Below are 20,339 nucleotides of genomic sequence, written 5' to 3' on the forward strand. Positions count from 1 at the left end.
CACTAACTCTGTAAAGCACCGCCAGGCAGTCCTCTTCATTGACACATCCCCAAAAGAGAGGGCTGTTTGAAATTCTAAGAAATAAAACAACAAAAACGCAACAAGAGAAGAGAAGGGCGTGTACGAGCTACAGAGAGCGAAGAGAGCAGTGTACGGACGGGATTTTGGAAGCCAGCTGGTGAGCTCCCCTTTGTATCCGGGGATATATGCGCACACAGAGGAACACACGTACTGCTCTCCCTGTCTGTCCAGAAATCCTGCTTCTTGAACAAGGGCTACTCCACTATCATCTAGGCTCCTGACCAAAGCTCAAGTGCTGAGTCGTGAGAAGGCGGGGTGTGAGACTCATGGCCCACAGGATTCGCCTTTGGCTGGTTTTCTGAAGCATGGAGGCAGCTGGCAAAACGACGGGGGGGTGGGTGGGGGGGGTACTATCATTGACACAGGTCTGGGGGGGAGGTGTTGGCGAGAGAACAGCTGAGATACCAGCAGTTTACTATTTCACCTGCATCAGCGAAGTGTGGCCACGGGGCAGGACACAGAGAGAGGAGGCCATAGAGATGGCTAGTGGCTGCTGGCTTCACACTGGCCGAGCTGCTGAAGAGAGATCTCCAAGACAATAAAACACAGAGGGGAGAGCGAGACAGAGAGAAGTAAAACTGGACGTGCAACGTTCAGTTCGAGCTGAAGTCTGGTTCGATCTGAACCAACTTCCTTTCGGAGAGAAACCACTCCCCTGGCCACTGGCTAACGTCTTGTGTCAGAAGAAAGAGTTTCTTGAACAAGTTTCTATCCTTGTTTTCACTTGTTCCCACATGCACCTCTTTTCCCAAAGCTTTTAGTCTTTAACAAAACAACACCCTTATTTTATCTGCCAAATTCTTTACCGTTAACTTGTCACAATTACAAATATTACATCAAAGATTACTGACTGTGGAAAGGAACTTACAAAGTAAGAACCATATACATTTAATTGCAAAAGAATCAGATGTACTCCTTGGTTTCTACTTTTTTTCACAGCAAAGGAAATTTCATGAGCAAATAAGGTAAGAAAAATCTTAATGTTCAATTTTGGGCCTGAAAAGAAATAGTTGCAACAAAATAAAAATTAAATTATGGCGTTGTGACTGCAGTCACAACTGGGCGAGATCAATACTGTACAGGACAATATGCTCTGCTCTGCGTCCTATGTAAAATTGAATCAAATGTCACCCATCTTCTTTTTAAACTCCTAGCAGGTAGCAGTACTAAAGCAACTACTGAAGCAAAAAAGTTAAGAATAATACAGAATATAAAACAAAAAATGTTTTTTTTTTTCCAGTTAGAGTCAGTTTAAGCAGATGGGATCAGACTGTTGTTTCTGGTCAATTTCCATCTAGTTAAAGTGCTCTAGTCCACATGGTCATATGCTGCTGCTCTGCACTGCATTAAATTCAGACAATACCCTGCTTATTTAATTAGTTCCCTCCTTGCAATGGGATTTTCTAATTGCATTGACTTTATTATCGGAACAGTATAATATTTTCCCTTGTTGAACACCGCCAGGGTTGTTAACACAAAAGGGAGTGATGTCATGCCCAGCAAATTGAAAGACAAGATGTCCTGTTAAATCCAATGTTTCACCATTCTTGGTTTTCAGCACTAAGCTCTGTCTCTATTTACATAAGAAAGCCTTAACATTATTATTCTTTTCTTTACAAATTCCTGGGTTTCCTTGGCATGTTACTATTTCCTTGTATGCATTTCTACCAGCTTTCTAATAGCCGTCATCTGCCTTTAGGTTAATAGATGGTGTCAGCTCCTGGTGCTGGGTCTCAAGATGTACCAGAATCTAGATGGGACAAAAACTGCTGCATCACTGCACAAAAAAAATTGTTAGACCTCTTCTTTTAATTGCTCATAGACATTCCCAAAAGAAGTATTCTCACTCTTGCCCCTTTAACCCTGCCTACGCCCACAATGAGGAAGAAAATAAGGAAAAAGGAGGAGGAGTGGAAGGAATTAAATGATTTTCTGAACCCTTTCACTCTAGGCTCTGCTGGACTCAAGAGAATGTTCATCTGACTCATACTGACCGATTACATACAGTATATTACCCATAATCATGTGTCTCTCACACACGCTAGTCTACTGTGGGTATATGAACAGGAGGAACACATTCATTTTCTGCCTAATGCAAGCAAAGTGCATCTTCCGAGCTCTGAGGGGCAGGAGAGGGGCAGTAAAAAATGAAAAAAATGGTAGTTACTTCAACACAGTCTAACCAGAAGAAAACACACCACTGAAAAGCTGATCTCCATATGCACCAAGAGACTGGCAGCAGTATCCCCAGAGAGTTTATACAGCAGTTCAAGACAAAGATGTCCATTTATTCCTGAGATGGGGCTTCTTTTTCAGATCCTAGGTACCAGTCTGGCATTTCAAAAGCTAATACAGTTGCACTCAAGTTTAAACTTAATTCATCAGAAGCAAAAAAATATATATTATAGTTACGTCTGACAAATAGCCAGGCTTATAAATTAGACTGGAATTACCTCTTCCCAGTTGATGGGATTAGGGTAATTTTAAACACATCTGCCTGGCAGTTAAAAGTGACATAGTGTCTGTGCCGTGTTTAAACTCTGGCACAAGTCTGTGACCAAGTTAACAGCCTGCTGACAGTTAATTATGAGATTTTATACTCCCTAACTGGATGGATTTGTGGATATTTCTCAAAGCTTTTACTTCAGAACAGTCATATACAAGAAGAGGCTTGTCTTTGTGTGAAGTACAAATTGTTCTGAGGAAAATAAAATTTGTTCTGAAACCACTCTATTCTAGGGCTATTCTAAAATAGCTAAGACAGCCTAAAAACAAATGGATTCCTACTAATACTTTTACAGCATTTTGTAGATAAACACTAACATGGCAAATATTTCAGGAGCTCAAGAGTTCAAATTCCTAAAGGCCAGCATTTTAACTCAACTAAAATCTGCTTCTATTGGCTGCCAAAACAGAGATGTTGCATTTTAAGTCTCAGTATGTTTGGTAAATTGTTGAATCTTTTCTCATAAAACAGCAATGAAAGTAGCTTAAAACAAAGTCATAATTATTTCTCAGACTTAAATAAAACTAAATATGCTTTTCCAGTTGTGCTTGTAGCTGCTCAGAAGCTCCAGTTCTGGGGTGTCGAGCCAGCTTCCACAGAATACTCTCCATCGGTCCGCTTCCTTACCAGCAGGAGAGCAGAGAAAGAAACAGGGGAATCGACACTTCCTCTCAGGCTGAGCAGGTCAACAGAGAAGAAAAACAAGGACGCCAGCCCACTTCCTCCAGCTGCTGAAGAGCAGAGGACTCTAGATATCGCTGGTGTCTCCATACACCCCTGGAGTTCTTTACATAACTGCCCTTTTCACACACATCATGAAAAACTCAAAAGTATTCACACCAGATCTAAACTGCAAACGGAGCATGAATCACTGATTAAGCTTCTGATTGCTGCTATGGATTTACACTCCACAAGCCCTCAAAAGTGTCAAGTCAGGCCAAAGTCATCAAGGTGAATTATTGCCATTTCCAATCAGGTTTGTGATTTCTCGCCATGGGATTTACCAGACTGCAATAACTGTTGCGTGTCAAAGAAAACTTCCTAACGATCAGTTCTGTCTGGATGTCACTTTAAAAAAGAGGAGAGCAGAACGCAGGGGTCATTAACACAAGCAACAGACTAACAGATGAAAAACTCCAGTTAGACACAGCGAATGGTTTGAATGCAGACGCAGAGAACGCTCCTTGGACTGAGAGGAGAACTACTGAAGAAGAAAAGTGATACTGCAGCTCCTTAAAAAAAGACCCAACACATTTTCCCAATGACACTTTCCTAACTCATTCAGTTTAGTGGCCTTTTTGATAACTGCAAATATTCTCTATCGCTTTGCTATTTATTAATGTTCACAGGTAACTTAACAGGAAAACAGTTGTTGAACAAGGAAGACCAGGACCTCACATCACACCAGCAGCTGACCATTCCCCAGTTTATGAAGGCTGAACAGAAAAAACGTGGGAGCAGACAAATTAGACCTCATCCAAAGCCGTGAAGACTGAACCCCAAGTCAAGACCAGCCACAGACTTTTTCCGAGTGAAGACTGATATTAGCAGGCAGATTTCAGAGACTCAACTTCTGATCGGGTAAATTGAACTATATTACATTTCTCAGATTTACACTATTTTCATATGCCAGTCTCCTGGAAATGTCAGCAGAATAGTTTTCTATTTAAGTCAACAAAATATACTGAAAATTGTTGAAATTTTTAGGATTGAAGTTAAACAAGGCTTTAGATAACACTCTAACTTAAAGTTAATCCTGCATTTTACCTAATGCTATATTTTTTCACGAGCAACCCTTTCACTATACTCCCACATAGCTTTTCCTCCATACTTTTTTAGAGAAAAAGAGTCTACGTTTGTGTGTGTGCAGGTAGATCTGTGAGAGCCCAACCTGAGAAGACTGGGCTTCTTGTGAGGATCGGTGAGATGTGTGTGTCCTCACAAGGAAAATTCTTTTTTTATCCAAACCAAATTCTGTTTTCGTTAAAAGATGAAAGAGTAGCGGCTATCTGCTTCCAGTCTGCTTTCGCCCAGTGTCGAGTTTAGACAGAATGGAAAAGCAGCCCGGGTTGACACCACATGAGACTCCACTTCTGAACACAGACTATTCCCAAATCCAACAGCCTACTGTATGTCAGTTAAACCAGTAGAGAAAAAAAAAACAAGAAAGTACCATATTCTTTTAACATACTTACCCAACAGGGGCTGGAAATCTTCTTTATTTGCTATTTAAAAAAGCATTTGGAGTTTCGACTTCAAACACTAATTTATAAATACTCAATAAAAAATGTTCCTGACAAATAAACACTGGTGGTTGAAAAATTTCATAAAATTCAGACTTTTCAAACCATCTACTTAAAATGTAAGCCTAATATCAGAGGATTATAAGCTCTTTATAATGTTGGTATTTCAACCTCCTGTTCTTTCTATGCTGCTAAGTGAATGCCAGGAATATGTCAATATTCGTCTTTTTATTAACACGTTTTGTGTTTGATGGGAAATCTAAAAATAGGTATAACAGCATGATGACACTGTAGTGCCACATGCTGTTTCAGGCAGCCTCAGGTAACAATGATCACGGCGTCTAGGAAACCTCTTGAGACTGTGAAAGTTATTAAGGAAAAACTGAAATGTTTAAGGACAGAACTTGTAAAAAGGGAAGGCTCTTTATTTGAGTGTTTGAACCAGCCTTCTAACATCTGAGCCACCATTTTACAAATCTTAGCAAAATGTCTCTCATCTTTTTAAAAAAAAAATGCTTTAAAAATGAAAATGCAATGTACAGTAAATAACATTCTGTCCATCCCCTGCATCTCCCTGCTGCCACCAATGCCCCATTTTTAACTGCGGAGCATTTTTTTTACAATATAAAAAATGACCACGAAAAGCGCTTCTGCCTAATAGAAGCAGAAACTAAAGAACAGCACCTAATGAAAAATGTCTATGACTTATTTGTCTTTGAGAACTTAATTTTAAAAATCAGAGAATAATGAGATCAAACATGCTTCCTGGACACAATTTCTAATCTGGTCCCTGGGAAACCCACAGGGGTAATCAGAGGTTTCAAACTTCAAGATGGCCATTCGACAATGAGAAGAGTATCAATTAACTACATTAGCCTGGTAGTTAACACAAAAGAATACAGGGAGCCTGAATCCAGGCATTCGCAGGTTCCTGCTGATGTACGGCTCACCAACTGCATTGGAGTCTCATCTCAATGTTTTTTACTAACCTCTGTTCAAAGAGGTTGTTTGCAGCACTTAAAAATAACAGCTGTCTGATGCTTAAATATGCTGACTGAGTAGTAGGGCTGACTCAAGTCAACTCAAAAAAAGAGTGGAGCAACAACGTAAAATGTTTTCAAGATAAGTGTCCTTGATGTAGTCATAGAAAACCTAATTAAATTGCAAAAATGTAACTTGGGTGTAACAGGTAAGGCATCGATTTTCAGATAATACATTCAAATTCTTCCTCTCTCATTTAGTTTAAAATATTGCCTCTAAACTGCCTCTTGCAGTGCAATTTTTGGATGTAAGGCAAAGTTGAGGCAGAGTTACTATGGTTTTATTTACTTCAGTCAACTGAGCAAAGTGCTGTATTTACAAACCAAACTCTATGATCTTGGAAAACTATAAACTATTACAGTCCAGATATAAAGTATTTTCACACCCTGTTAGAATCATCTTCAGCCCCATCATGTACTGTGTGGTAACCCAGGGTGACACACTTAAATATTCTAGTGCTATCATGTGCAAACTCCACAAGCAAGATTTCCGTAATGTGCCCCAACCACAGTAATGAACATTTTCAACCTACATTTTTTAAGATTGTGAATATTTAACAGGGTTTTTTTCCTTAACCAGCAACAAACTAGGGTAAGCAATGCAAATAAAAGAAGAAAAAGGCACCATTTAATTCTGTCTTTAAGACATGCAGGAGTGCATTTCTGCTATAAAAATTTAAAATGATTTATTACACTATCATGTTCGATATCTTAAAATTCTTTGAACAAGCAACAAGAGTAATGGTTACACACAGAACATATGAGATGGCATATTTATCAGAAGGTGTTTTGAAATCAATCCTCAAATTACATGTGGCAGACATTCAAGGAAAGTCAAGTTTGGGTTAATGATTGGTTAATGAACAGAAAATAAAGAATACAGATAAGGGATAGAAGAGCTCCTTGGTTCAATTACTGTAGCTACTGACTACCTGATGAACTGAACGGGATGAACAGTGTCCTCTCGTTTGTAATTGTTCATCCAGATTGAAAGTTGAAGTGTTCTGCCAAGACAATGACAAACTCTACTGCCCTTTCAGAAGTGGGACTCAATGCAGCCACCCTGTTCTAGCAGGGCAAGCACAGGGACAGCACCTGTGAGACACAGTTTAAAACTGCAGACTGAGATACCCATCAACTCGTTAAAAAGCTACCAGGAAGCCACCAGAAATGAATCAGAGCCTGCCATCTGAATAAACACAGAACAGCTCACACCTGCATCATGGTGACAGAGAGATCTTGTCCCGAACTATTGAGTGTGTTCAGCCTTTTGCAAAACTTACTAATAGAAATGTACTGAAATTATTCCCTTCACATGTAACCATAGTAATCTCGTGTTGTGGTGCTATGACCCAGCCCATGTCAAGTCAGAAGTGTCCGACATCAGCCTTGAGGTGTGAAAGTATTTCTAGAAAATCAAGTCCTATACAACAAAATTAGAAACAGTGTCAAATAATTACATATAAAAGTCTTAATTTAAATTGTTTTATTAGTATTTTTTAATGTTTAGATCTTTTGAATGCTGGTGGCTGTCTCTACATTGTCTAGATTTTACAGGAATGTAGGAAACCTCCATACATCTTTGTTAATAAAAATGCAGGAGATAACACAGGCACATAATGTGCAGACGTTTAATTTAAAATATTTATAGTGATTTACTGTACAGAAAGAATCAAAGTAAACGCTCATAGTAACAATCGCTGGTGTTTAGATTTTATACAGTGATTTTCATTCTAAAGGATCCCAAGAGTTTAATGTAAAGGAGGGGAACCCTCAAGCTCCAGCAGAGCAGGAGACAGGACGACATTACTCCACCAACTGAATTAAGAAGAAGATTGGCTAAGGATCTGCGCCTGTGGCTGGAAGGTGCTGGTTCATATCCCGCGGCCGGCAGAGGAATCCTACTCCATTGGGCCCCTGAGCAAGGCCCTTAACCCCAACTGCTCCAGGGGCGCCGTATAAATGGCTGACCCTGCGCTCTGACCCCAAGCTTCTCTCTCCCTGTCTGTGTGTCTCATGGAGTGCAAGCTGGGGTATGTGAAAAGACAAATTCCTAATGCAAGAAATTGTATATGGCTAATAAAGTGATCTTATCTTATCTCTAATCTACAAACATTTGGAATTCCGATCCAGAAAGAACAATGCCTCCTACTGGGCCACCAGCACCACGTACAGCAGCAGTCTCCCAGCCCAGTACTGACTGAACGTAGCCTTGTTGAATGTCTATGATCTTACAAGATCTGGCTTACAAGGTAGCAACATCACTATGAACAATACTAATTTTTATTAATATTTAATTTGGAAAAAAAGGGGTCCACAACCGTCTGAACTAATTTCATTTTTATCTGTTTCGGACTAAATACCCCAAAATGTTTTAATCTAGCCCTATGAAGTGCAAAACCCATTAGAGATTACAAAGAATTTTAGGTTCATTTGTCTGTTTCAATTAGACACCAAAGTTTGTTTTTTGTTACTGATCCAGCGCCTTGCTGAACTTCCAAAGCTTAACAAACAGGACCAGTTTCTGAAACATTAACATCACCCCCAAAGCAATAAAACACAAAGCGCATGAAAGATGAAACATTTTTCTTTTGTTCTCACTTGTCTCACTTGTTACAAGAGGAGTGAATGCCACACACAAGAATTCAAAGGGGGAAAAAAAAGTTTAATAGACTTAAGTCACTCTGAGGAAAAATAATAAAAGCAAGCTGAATGACGTATTGTCTGATTTCAAAGGAGAAATGAACAGTCAGATCCCTTTAAAACATTAGAATGAAGGAGAATGTGAAATCTTGGGGTTCAACGTTCAAAAACAGAACAGAAAACATTTTGCTTGAGCTCATTAGTGCTGCAAGAAAAAGTGTTATTGCAACATTTTTGGTGCGGCCACAGGTTAAACACCATTGCTGCAGACAACAAAATTGACTTCAGCCATGACACTGATATATCACAAATTAGAACAAGAGTTTCCTTTCAGGAGAGAGATGGAAAAGCAACCAGCTATTTCAATCTGATGCTGAAGCAGGAACAATGCGATAAAATGTACTGTAGGTGCCGACACACTATGTAGAAAAGCTTAAGCACATCACCAGAAAGGAAGAACCAGATTATATTAGTATATTAGTGGGTGAACTAGGCTTTATTTTAACTTAAACTATAATGCAAGCCAAACTACTGAATGAAACAAAAACCAGAAATGCCAGTTTGTTAGTTAGTCAATCTTGTTTTTTACACCAGCATATAATTCTGTTTCTTTTAAAACTACTTCAAAAGCTAAATATATATATATTTTTAATTTCTCTGTTTTTTAATATTAACTTGTAACACGAATACCAACTCAGGCATGGTGTATCCTACATAGAAAAAAAAACTGTAAGATCATAAAGTGGTGCAGATCTATATCAGTGTGTGGGTTTAAAAGTGAAAAAGTTCTTTTTTTTTCACACAATTAAGCTCTCAGCGTTCTTTTTGTTCCACTTTGTAAACATGTAATACTGTGTTACCTCCATCAATCCGGAAGTCTGGGTACCATAGATTATTCATAAAGAAGCAAATGCATTAAAATTCTAATTATAAATTAGTGCTAGCTAGCTTTGTACAGCCTTCTAATAAAGGAATATATGCGTTACCGGAAAAGACGTATGCCAAAGCAACTGCCGAACACAAACAGCGTGATATTAATACGTTGTTTTAACTTTTGTTGCATTTTTTAAAAGACCTTGGTATTCAATTTTAGAAATGAATGTGCAAGAATACTTCTAAAGGGTGTTAATAGCATGAGGTCATGGGAAAACTATCTATCAGATAAATTTGTTAACTTTAAATTTCACACCCGCTTGGTTTCTGCAAGTGTTTGTCCTGTACTGATACCACACTCACAAACCACAGCCTCCTACTGTGGAAATTTACCTCCAGGATTTAATTATTAAAACGTTCTATGACACCATCCTCAGAACAATTTACAAAAGACAGATATTTGTAAATAAAAAAAGCAACATTTTTCTACAATGGCATTACAGTGAAATTATTTTTACATGTTAAAATGAATACGTCTTAATATGAGAACTGACAAACTCTCATATGTAAATTCCTTTTGTTTTATGTAATAGCAATAATTCAATTTTTATATATGAGGGTTTACATATTGTATAATAATTCAATGTATTTCATACAGAATTTTACTTATAATGACGATTGCTCTGTGTTCAGAACAGGCAGTATTCAACTTTTGTAAACTAGACAGACACGGTTTTTCATCTTCATATGAAAACACGCCAATACCCCCGAGGACAAAGGTTTTGCTAAGCCCATTGTCTTCTAAGTGCTAAATAATTTACTTACCAAAAAGTAAATGCAAATAAACACAAAATTTACAATTAATGTTCTTTTCAGTACTTGCAGTTTTCAAAAACACCAAGAGCTATGATTTATAATGTACAAATTTAAATTGATAAAATAAAAAAAAATGTCATGTATGTTAAAAAAGTTCTTAAACAAACAAAAGCATAACATTATTTTTGAATGCTTTTAGTATGCAATTTCTGTCACGTAATGCTTTCAGATTGACATATTTTATACTGTATTTCAGAGCCCAATTGAAAACTACATTTCCTGAGTGGTAATATTATCAATGCCAATGAAAACACGTTGGATTTGGGAAGATAGTGCACAAACTGTATGCACCATAATGTTCCTATATAATTTATTAATGCACTCTTTTAGTTCCAAAGAAAGTTTAAGAAAAAGTGTAAGTCTAGAATCCTATGTGCATGCTATGAGGTACATTTCTGGGATTTAGGCAGTTCATCGGCTGTTTTTGACACAATTTGTGACAGATATGTGTTTCACAGTATTATATTTCATTGGTAATAATTTTACCTCACTCGCCAGTTGGTATGGTTCAGTGAGCGCGCTTCATTTGAGATACAGCTTCCGAAGTCAAGCAGACGAAGAAGATCGGCAAGCAGCCTGCTCTGCCTCACTATCAGAATGAGTCAGTGGCAGCGTGATCAGTAACACCTTTTTTCAAGAAAGACGTCCAAATTTACCAATAAATTAGATCAGTGCCACAACCGGATGCTCAGCCTTCACATTACTGTATGAATACCAAAACCCAGCAACAAACACCACAGAAACAAACATCCTGCTACCTTATCACAAGGTAGAGGGTCAGCACCGAAGTCCTGCTGAGCTCTTTTTGAAGTGTGAAAGGAAATTACTAAAACACTTGGTGCTTATATCTGCAGAGTAGGGGCCTTACTCCAACATAAAGGTATTCAACTTCCTGTGCTCTGTGAGTATCTTTAAACAAGACCAACAGGCATTAGTGTTTGTGCGTTTCGAATGACAGCAAGCTAACTTCAGTCCGACCTGGCTGCAGACACACAGAGACATTAACATGGGCAGTGTTGGTGTAGCAGCACAACCCTTATGTGACATAATACCCAACACAAATCAGAGAAGGCCTAAAACACAAAATCCATGTTTTCCTGGTGGCACGTAGGGGTCATTGCAGTTACTCTGTCAGATGCTGGTGTGTTCTGCGGTTGTAGATGTGCTGTGGAACAACCCCATTTTGTCTGGCCAGGGTCTGCAGCTTCTGCCCTTTGTTGTGTCCAGTAAACCAAAAAGACAAACATTCACTCACAGAACTTAAAAGCCAGCACCAGCATCCATCACTGCCTCACTGCTGATGTTCCTCTTTGTACAGACAATGAAAATACACAACAATCTGTTTACTTGTTGGCTTCATAAAGGTTTTCCCAAATAGGACAGTCAACTTACAACAAGGACAATCAACTTTCAGCAATTGCAACTATTCTATCAATAGGAAAAGTCTGTTTTAGATTATGTCATCAAGAGAATCAATAAGACTTTTTTAATTAAACTCTCTACAGGCTAGTCCAGAATGTATTCTTTGCTAGAGTGCCTATTCTAATCATCTTTCAGCAAAGAAGTAATCACGTGTTCTTTTTAGACTGCCCTCTGTAACAAAGCAATCCAAGGCTACAGTGTATTTTGTGCATCTGGAGTGGCAGCACAAGAGTCCAGTTCTGATGCTGGCAGGGTTTTTTGTATCTGCACCTTACTCAAGCTGACTTGGAGCTGCTGTTGAAGGTGCATCTGCTCAGAATCTCAGAAAGGCAGAGATAAGCAGAACTCTTCCACATCTCCTTCCCTTCTGCCTTAGCTAGTGAAGCTTCCTGCTACAGGAAATTATGATTCTTTTTTAAATTCACAGAAGTTCCTGCTAAAGGAAAAGGAAAATTGACGCGTAAACGTTAAATATGAAACATTTTCCCTGTATCCCATGCATTCAAAATCTCTTGTTCGGTATGCAAGACCTAAAAGAGTAGGTCATGTTTTCTCCAAATAGAATACAATCAGCAGAAATCAAAAGCTCTTTAAAACAGGTGGGCAATGACTCATTTCATGTGTACACCAACTACCACAGTCATTTGCAAACCAACCTCAGAAGCCGCAGTTGCACAAAGCAGGCACATGGGCTCATTTAATATCTGATTCCATTTGAATAACATACGAATTAGTAATTATCATCATCCCTTTTTTTCTCCCTTAAAAAGCAATTGGTCGTTGCAGTATTATGCTAAAACTCAGAGCACCCATTCCATCAAGTTTAACACCAGAAAAAAAAATCATTTGCAAACTATATGACTAAATTATCTAATAATATGAGGATGACTGGAAGACCTCTAAGTAGAGCTAGAAAAGAAATTATCATAGAGCACTGCTGCTATCACCTCCTTATTGACAATGGTTATGTCTACTCAGCTGAGTCATCCATCTTGCCTGGGCTTTTCCCTGTTTATGCTTTGTATTTTTGCATGTAGCCCATAGAGGATTGTTGAGAAAAATAAAGTCACTCTTTCACTGAATTAGACAAGAAAACATTCAAATCAGAATTCTCTACACACCAAAAAACAAAACTGAAAAATATGATTAAAAATATATTATTTATATACTGTACCTAAGATGCATTAAAATTTTATTTTTTAATCCGTGAATGATTCAGAACTCGTGTGTTTCGAGCTATTACATTTTTGAGATGTTGAAGATTTTCTTTCTCTTGTAAATGTTCATAAAACACAAAACACATGGAAAGATCTCCTTCACTGGACTCGAAATGCAGTGTTTTATTTTAAAGGTTTGCTCCAAGCCGGAACTACGGAATGGAAGCCCAAAATAAAATGTTAATTCACGTTAAGGCAGTGTGTGAATTTAAAAGGGAGACGATGATGCCAAGTTACAAATAACCCAATAGGAATAGAGAAAATGTCTGAAATAAATAGGAACTGTAAATAAATTATCCTTATCCTTTATCCTTAAAAAACATTTAAAAAAACAACTTGACTGAATGGTCCAATCCTGATGCAAATATGGCCTGTCAGACAGGAATTAACAGCTTCAAACCACATGTGAATCTACGGTGGAGGCCTACCACCAAATGAGGTGCAGGTGTGGAGACAAAAGAAAATGTGCTACTGCATTACAGGGTTTAAAAGCAACTTGTAAGTATTATTTATACAAGCATCCATTCAGCATGCAAGTCTATTTAGAGCTTGTCTTAAAATGTATATATACTGTTCACACACACATCGCTTTATAAGTTCAGCTCTGGAGCGGCGCAGTCAGATGCCTGCGTGTAAAACCAAGCAGGCAGTACTCTGCAGCGAGTCTGCTCGAAAGCGACACGGAGCAGGGGGAGACGAGAGCTGCAGCTGGGATGCGGGGAGGCAGCCGGAGCAGACCGTGAAGAAAAGCATCAACAAAGACGGATACTCAGCAAACTGACGCTGGTCGGACCAAGGCAAGGCTCAGTGCTCAGTGAAAGGCAGGTCAGTGCTGGGGCGACCTGTGGCCTAGTCAGCTCTGACCCGTTAGTCTGCTCACTACCGACACCACCAGCTACATGAAAACGTTTTCAACAGGAAACTTTTCCACCGTTGTTTTCTTTGGTATTTGCTTAGTTAAGTCTCACTGTTCTCACTGTGGAGCAATACAGAGAGGCCGGTAGAATACAAGGACAGCTAGAGTAGGCCATAAGGCAGCACAGAATTCTTCACCTGCCAAAAGCTTTCCACTGCCTCAACCAAAACCACCTCTCGGTTTCCTTCTTCTCTTTATATCGACAAACTGATTCAATCCCTATCAGAACCACAGCACCAAGTCCTATGAAAACGATGCCATTCATTAACACCTTTAATTTTGTCAGTCAACATTTTTTGTTTCGCCACCTGTGCAGGTCTTTGTGGTCCAAACCTGACACTGGATGTTTGACAAATAATGGAATCAGTCCAGGGAAGAACAACCAGATTCATTCTGGGGCTTAAAGAAATGCTTTACCTTGACTGGCCGAGCTAAATGTACCTTTTTAGTCTTGAAAAAAGAAAACTATGAAGGGATTCGAGTTTTCAAATTCTTTAAAGACACTGACAAAGCCAAAGCCATGAACTTCATCAATATTAGCGGTTAAAAAATATTCATTTAAATCTGAGAACAGTACGCAATTCATTGCGCAAATAATCGTGAGAGTGTGGAACAAGCTGCCCAACAATGGTGTTGATGTAAAAACCCTGGCTTCTTTCAAGAAACGGCTTATGAAATCCTGGAATTCATTAGCCACCAACTAAAGTACATAGGCTTAACATGACCTCCTCTCATGTGAAACTATTCTTATGTTCTTAACACAATGCACCTGGTGTCCATGTCTTATTCAGAAAGCAAGCCATTAAGTGTAGTTCCACGATTGTGCTTCAGCTCCAGATTCCTCAGGGGCTGGCACATGAAAAGCCATGCTGATGTTTTCAGCGCCTCTTCAAAGTGGCTCTCTGGAAAAGCTGAGCAACGTGCATGAACACAAATGACTGGATGTGAGCAACAAAACAAGCCAAATTAAAATATTATTCATAATAACAGAATTTTGTAGTCAGCTGTCGGGATCTTTATGAATCTTTTTAATATGAAATAATGACCAGGAACAACATTAACATCTAAAAGAAATGTAATGATGTAAATGAGACCAATCTAAAGCGGATGCTATACATTTACAAAAATATAGATATTTAGCATGATTTTTTCCATGCATCTATTTCTCTACAGAAATCATAACAACTGAGATTTTAACAAAGCACTGAAATTCTTTTATATACTACCCTGTTATCTCAGGAAATCTTGTTTTTCTTTCTTTACGCTGTTTCTGGGAAGGCTATACTTATATGGTCTGCATATTTTTATCTTGTTCTTTGGAAAGACAGACAACATTGCAAATAAATTAAAAAACCTCTCTAAAGATAGGAGTGCAGCTTAGATCAGGCCAGACTCAGCATCAATACACCCCCAGTCCAAGTTAAGTGCTGAGCAATGACAGAGGGTCAAACATAAAGTCCCCTCAACATCTTGCTTGGAAAAGCTGAGCCCAGAGATTTAGGTGGTAAATAAAAATAAATACAATTGGCATTGTGACTCTTTGGCTTTGGAGAAGTTGACATTTCCATCACAAGCACAATTAAAAAAAGCTCCAAACGAATGAGCTGATGGAAATATACTGTACTAAATAAAGAAAATGCAGATGCTTGATTTCTCATCAAAAAGGGGATTTATTGCCATCTCTACATAATGCACCCAAAACCCCCGTCCTCTTTTCCTATTTTAATGGATACAGTTATTTAAAAGATGATTTGCAACAGACAGAAGGAAACGGAGGGTAAGCCAACTTGGATTCTGATGTTAACGATGCAGAAAGATTTTACCCCATACAAAGACATCTCATTTATTCAACTTAATTGAACACAGTGCTACGAGACCACAGGACGGTTCAGATCGCTGTAAACTTTCACTGGGATTCATTCATCCAGATGTCAAAAGAAATATTCTCTAGAGCTGAAACCATTCTGCATTTGGATGCTTTTAACCTCACACTTTCAAAAATGCTGGTGTCATTGCACTGCTTCTGCAGATTTTTAAACAGCTCACCCTGACATTCTTAAATAAATTTCAGGAGGCTGGTGGTTTTGCAGTATGTTGTCAACTCTGTTGTTGGGTGTTATGCTGCAGCGCTTGAGGCCCTTCCAGGGCCACTAGTGCAGCCCTCTGTACTGCAGTTTTCAAGTCATTCATAGATGACCCACAGAGGTCAACATGGGGACCAGAGGTCCTGAACAGGCACAGCTGAAAGAGGATTATCAGAAGATTCAGACAGATACTCAGAACCCTGCTGCTGATTCTTAGGGGCCGCGTGACGGAGAAGGGAGGGCAGTGGAGCCCACTGCCTGGCCCCACAGGCTCTCACTGTACCACAAGGGTTGACAAGGGCTGCACTGATCACTGGCTCATGTACCGAGCAATCAGCTCGCCGGTTGGAGCATGTGTATCAGCATCACCACTGTTTGTTTCTAGGATGTGTGAGGTTGCCACAGAAACACCTACACCGCTGTTTGTTTAGCAGAGTTCGGACACAGGGCTGTTTTCGAAAAGGGTGACAAGCCACTACAAACAGCATTTTTAGTGGCTAGTCATTTAGAAGAACACTTCACACACACATTCGCTCTCCATCAATCCTGGTATAAACAGCCCATTCAAACCCACACTCCATTAACTGATGAGCTGCTTGTATCGGCTGTTTCAGTGTCCGTGTGCAGCGTGTGTGGTGCTCTGATCTGAGCCCAGAATTCCTCGGCTCTGGGCCGGCAAGCCACTCAAGAACAGCAAGTTCAGACACAGACTGGAGGGAGTGGAAGAGGCGCACGAGTCCTCCAATCTCAGCCTGCCTTTCAAAACACTGATAAAAATGGCTGAAAGTAAGACAGATGGTCACCTCTGCCTAGTGAGCAACCAGGAAAAGATTTTCCTGGTAATGAGAAAGCATAGCAAAAATAAATTCAGCTGGCATGTGTCTAGCTGGATAATACTCTGCTCTAATACCTCTTTAGACATTCAGGTTTAATTATAACTGAGCAGGCTTTTTTTAAATACATATATAAACAGACTGGGAATATAAGCATTAAAATATGGTTTAATAAATATTCACTTTGTAACCTTATACTAATGTCAGAGACACAACCGCTGCAACTCTGTATGTTTTAAAGGGCATGTGGTGTACAGTCCTCTTGCCAGGGCCTGTTTCAAATCCCCTGTGTTCTGGTTTTGGAAATCGTCACTGCATATTAACAGCGAGTTTAATACAGTCAAACTGTGGAGCTTGAAGCCTAATGGCTGGTTTTATTTGGCACACCCGGGAGAAATCTGTTTGCAGCCGACACTGGCCGTTTTGTGTGACTACAGGAAAAAAGAATGACAAGCTAATATTTTGAAACAGATTTTTGTTTGATTTCTTTATTTACCTTGTGTATTTATTGAATCTTGGGGAACCTATTTAGCATCAAAAAGTGAGGCAATGTGGTGGAGTGGTTAGACAGGAGGCAGCCAGAGGTTTCTGGTTTTGAACTGCATCTTGGACTGGATTGCTCTGGTGATCTCCATAGGGGCTCTGTGCATGCCACTGGAATGGAGACCTATTCCCAGAACCGCAGATACTGGAGAGAAGCTCAGAGCTGACTAATGCCATAGAAATACATTCCTTCTGTGATGGGTTTCCTTGGTTTTGTGCTGTTAGTCTCAATCGTAATAAATTCTTCTTCACAATCTTTTGTGCTACCACCGGGGGTAATGATAACAAACATAAATAACAATAACAACAAAACAACAATAATGGACCAGAACCTAGCAGTCAAGACTGGTGCTTTCAACCTGCTCCATTCTGAAATTATCAGCCAGCCAGCTCCATCCGTTCATAATGAGAAGGATCACTGCGACTCTTAACAGAGTAGTGGCCAAAGTCCAGCCTTGAAGACTCTCTGTTATCTTTAACTCATCCTTTCTAAATGGCATGGAGACTCATCTGCCAATGGACTGAGCAGGGTTTGTTCAATTAAGAAAGTGAGAACACAAACTTCACACATCAGTATATATTTGATCAGTTGTCTGATTTTCTGAAGTCTTACTAAAAACAAAAACCAATATGTAAATTTCATTTACACCCACCCAGCTGGGAATCGCCACTTGTTTCTTTATGTCTCAGCTCACAGTAACAGCTCATAACTGAATGGAGAGAAGGAGGACGGGCATTCAAACTCCCCTGACCTGCCCACCATCAGAGCCCTTCATCTTTCCACAGCTTCCAGCGCTGGTGTCCCAGACTGGAGAGTTCGTGTCGACTGGTGGAGCACTGGCACCTCTCACTGGCATCACTGCAAGCCTGTGGCCCATAGCCAACTACTCTGCTGCTGGGGAATCCTGGTCACAGCCGTCTGGAGGCACGGCTGTGGCTCAGACTTAGCTTGCAGCCCCTTGGCCACAGAGCTCAGCCCCCTCTCAGTAAGAGCCTTTATTCGCCACTCAGGAGCAACTTCTGAGAAGCAAAAAAAAAAAACACTTCTGGGCTGTGGATATCATTTGCCAACACCGAATTAATGGTTGCAGGATGTATTAAGGTATTACCACGCAATAAATCAGAGCAGCCATGTGTTGAGTGGCCCTGTGTGTAATCTCTAAACCCAAAGTTCAAATGAGCACTATATAGAATCAGTTCCTGAAAATGACTAGGGAACACCAGCTGTCACATCAGACAAAAGCAAAAGCCTTTGCTATGTCTGGAAATATCTTCACAAGAAGAGAAGGCTTATTGTTAGCTGCATTTAGACCTATATTTATGTACAACAGTTCTTTGGTTAATTAAAAGGAGAGATTCTCTTTCACTGAATCCCGAAGAACAAGCATAAGCACCAAGTCCACCTAGGGGAGACCTAAAGCATTATCTGCAGGGCTCAAGATTCTGCATGCTGGCTCCGGGTCTCACGCAGGGCTGCTGGAATTCCTGTCTTGAAGGCGGTGCTGCTGTAGGCAATGACTGGGGAGAACCACTGCTTGGGGAGTGCACTTCAGTGGAGGAGTAAAGGAGGCTTTAATAAGTAGTGTGCAGAAGTGTGGTACAGTTGTTAGGGCAGAAATTCTGAACATAACTGTTACCGTGCCCTCACGCCCTGCTCAGATAATATTATAGGCTCAGGGAAGAGATTAACACTAGCATCCAGTACATGTTAAAAGCATCACGGTTGGCATACAGAAGAATCTATGTGAAGCTGTTTAGCACCCTCCGTAAAACCAAGTCAAAATGTCCTGCTACCTAATTGTCCTACCTACTGTCCTAATTGTTTGTGCCCACCTAGGAAAAAATCATTTACATTATTTTTACTAAATCTTGACATTTGTATTTTAATTATTGGAATGTGCTGTCTAATAACAAATCTGCCAAAACCTCTTAGTTGCTCACATGCTCAATTAGTGAGGTACCTGAACTGTCTAGCAGCTCACAAAACTAATCCCAGATCTTTCTCTCCAGTCAATTACACAAAAGCCTAATAAATACCTTTATGACAGATTGAAACATTTACAACATTTGGCTCAGGTTAGAAACACCACAGCATTTACTATAGGGAAAAGTAACCCAGCTCATAAAGGCTATAAAAATTCTTCCTGAATTAAGATTGCAATGTTCAGTACTTGTAAGGATAGAAATGTCATGTAAATAATGATGCACCAATGATGACGTCTGAGGAAACTGTTCTTCTCATTTGATTTGTTAGTTAGAAAAATAATATCCTAAACTGTTGTATAGGGTTGTGGATCACCAAAAAATGAACTGACCAATGTAAGAAGACAAAAACTCTGAGCCTGTTAACTAAACAAAGAACTCTGACATGAATATTTGTAAACTAAAAAAACTATTATACAACAGCTCTCAACCCCCATTCAAAATAGTAGCTTCCAGCATTAATGGGATTAACTATATAGACGCACCAGTCAAAATGGTGTTCCTCCTTCTGCTGGAGCAAGATTATCCAGTGTCCCTCTCTCTCTTCCTTCGCCTTCAGTGACCTCTCCTTTTGTCCCAGTCCTCGCTGTGTTCACCTTCGCAAAACAGAAAATTCCTGGGGAGACGAAGAGAGAAGACAGGCAAGCTCATTTCACAAGTGCTGCTGAAGCGACAGTCTTCTCTAACCCCCACGACCTGCTCTAATTGCGAATGAGATGCACCCACACGCGCCACACTTCTGGTGTCTCCTCCAGGGACGAGCTGAAGTGACGAAGTATTATTCCTTGTCTGAGAACTGTGTGAAGTGCCGGGCTGCTCACCAGCGCTACAGTCCCTCCTACTACATCTATGGGGATTACAGGAACACAGACTAGAATCCCGTTGCAAAGCAGTTAGATGCACTTCAGATCATTTTGAGTTCCTCTGTAGACTGTGATGAAATAGCACTAAAATGTTCAGCTTCTGTGTTTTCAAACTCATCTGTTTCCCTGCATTCTAAAGTTCAATGACTACTCCCCTTTTGCAAATCGATAGAAAGTAAAACATCCTGATTGATCTAGAGGTCTTGTTACACTCTG

General features: G+C 39.7%; 1 protein-coding gene across 26 annotated transcripts in view; it reads right to left on the bottom strand.

Annotated features, from left to right (window-relative positions):
• The window catches only part of mef2aa (myocyte enhancer factor 2aa), a 154,711-nt gene that overhangs the window by 113,895 nt on the left and 20,477 nt on the right, over nt 1-20,339 (bottom strand). For 22 of the 26 annotated variants that reach the window (XM_069190630.1, XM_069190635.1, XM_069190636.1 and 19 more), the window contains one exon: nt 19,746-19,876. The gene's annotated coding sequence lies outside the window, so the exon portion shown is untranslated. The remainder of the gene's footprint in view (nt 1-19,745; nt 19,877-20,339) is intronic. The other 4 variants (XM_069190639.1, XM_069190640.1, XM_069190637.1 and 1 more) reach the window with 1 other exon arrangement.

Source organism: Lepisosteus oculatus, chromosome 5 (assembly GCF_040954835.1).
Source record: "Lepisosteus oculatus isolate fLepOcu1 chromosome 5, fLepOcu1.hap2, whole genome shotgun sequence".
Taxonomy (NCBI): Eukaryota; Metazoa; Chordata; class Actinopteri; order Semionotiformes; family Lepisosteidae; genus Lepisosteus; species Lepisosteus oculatus.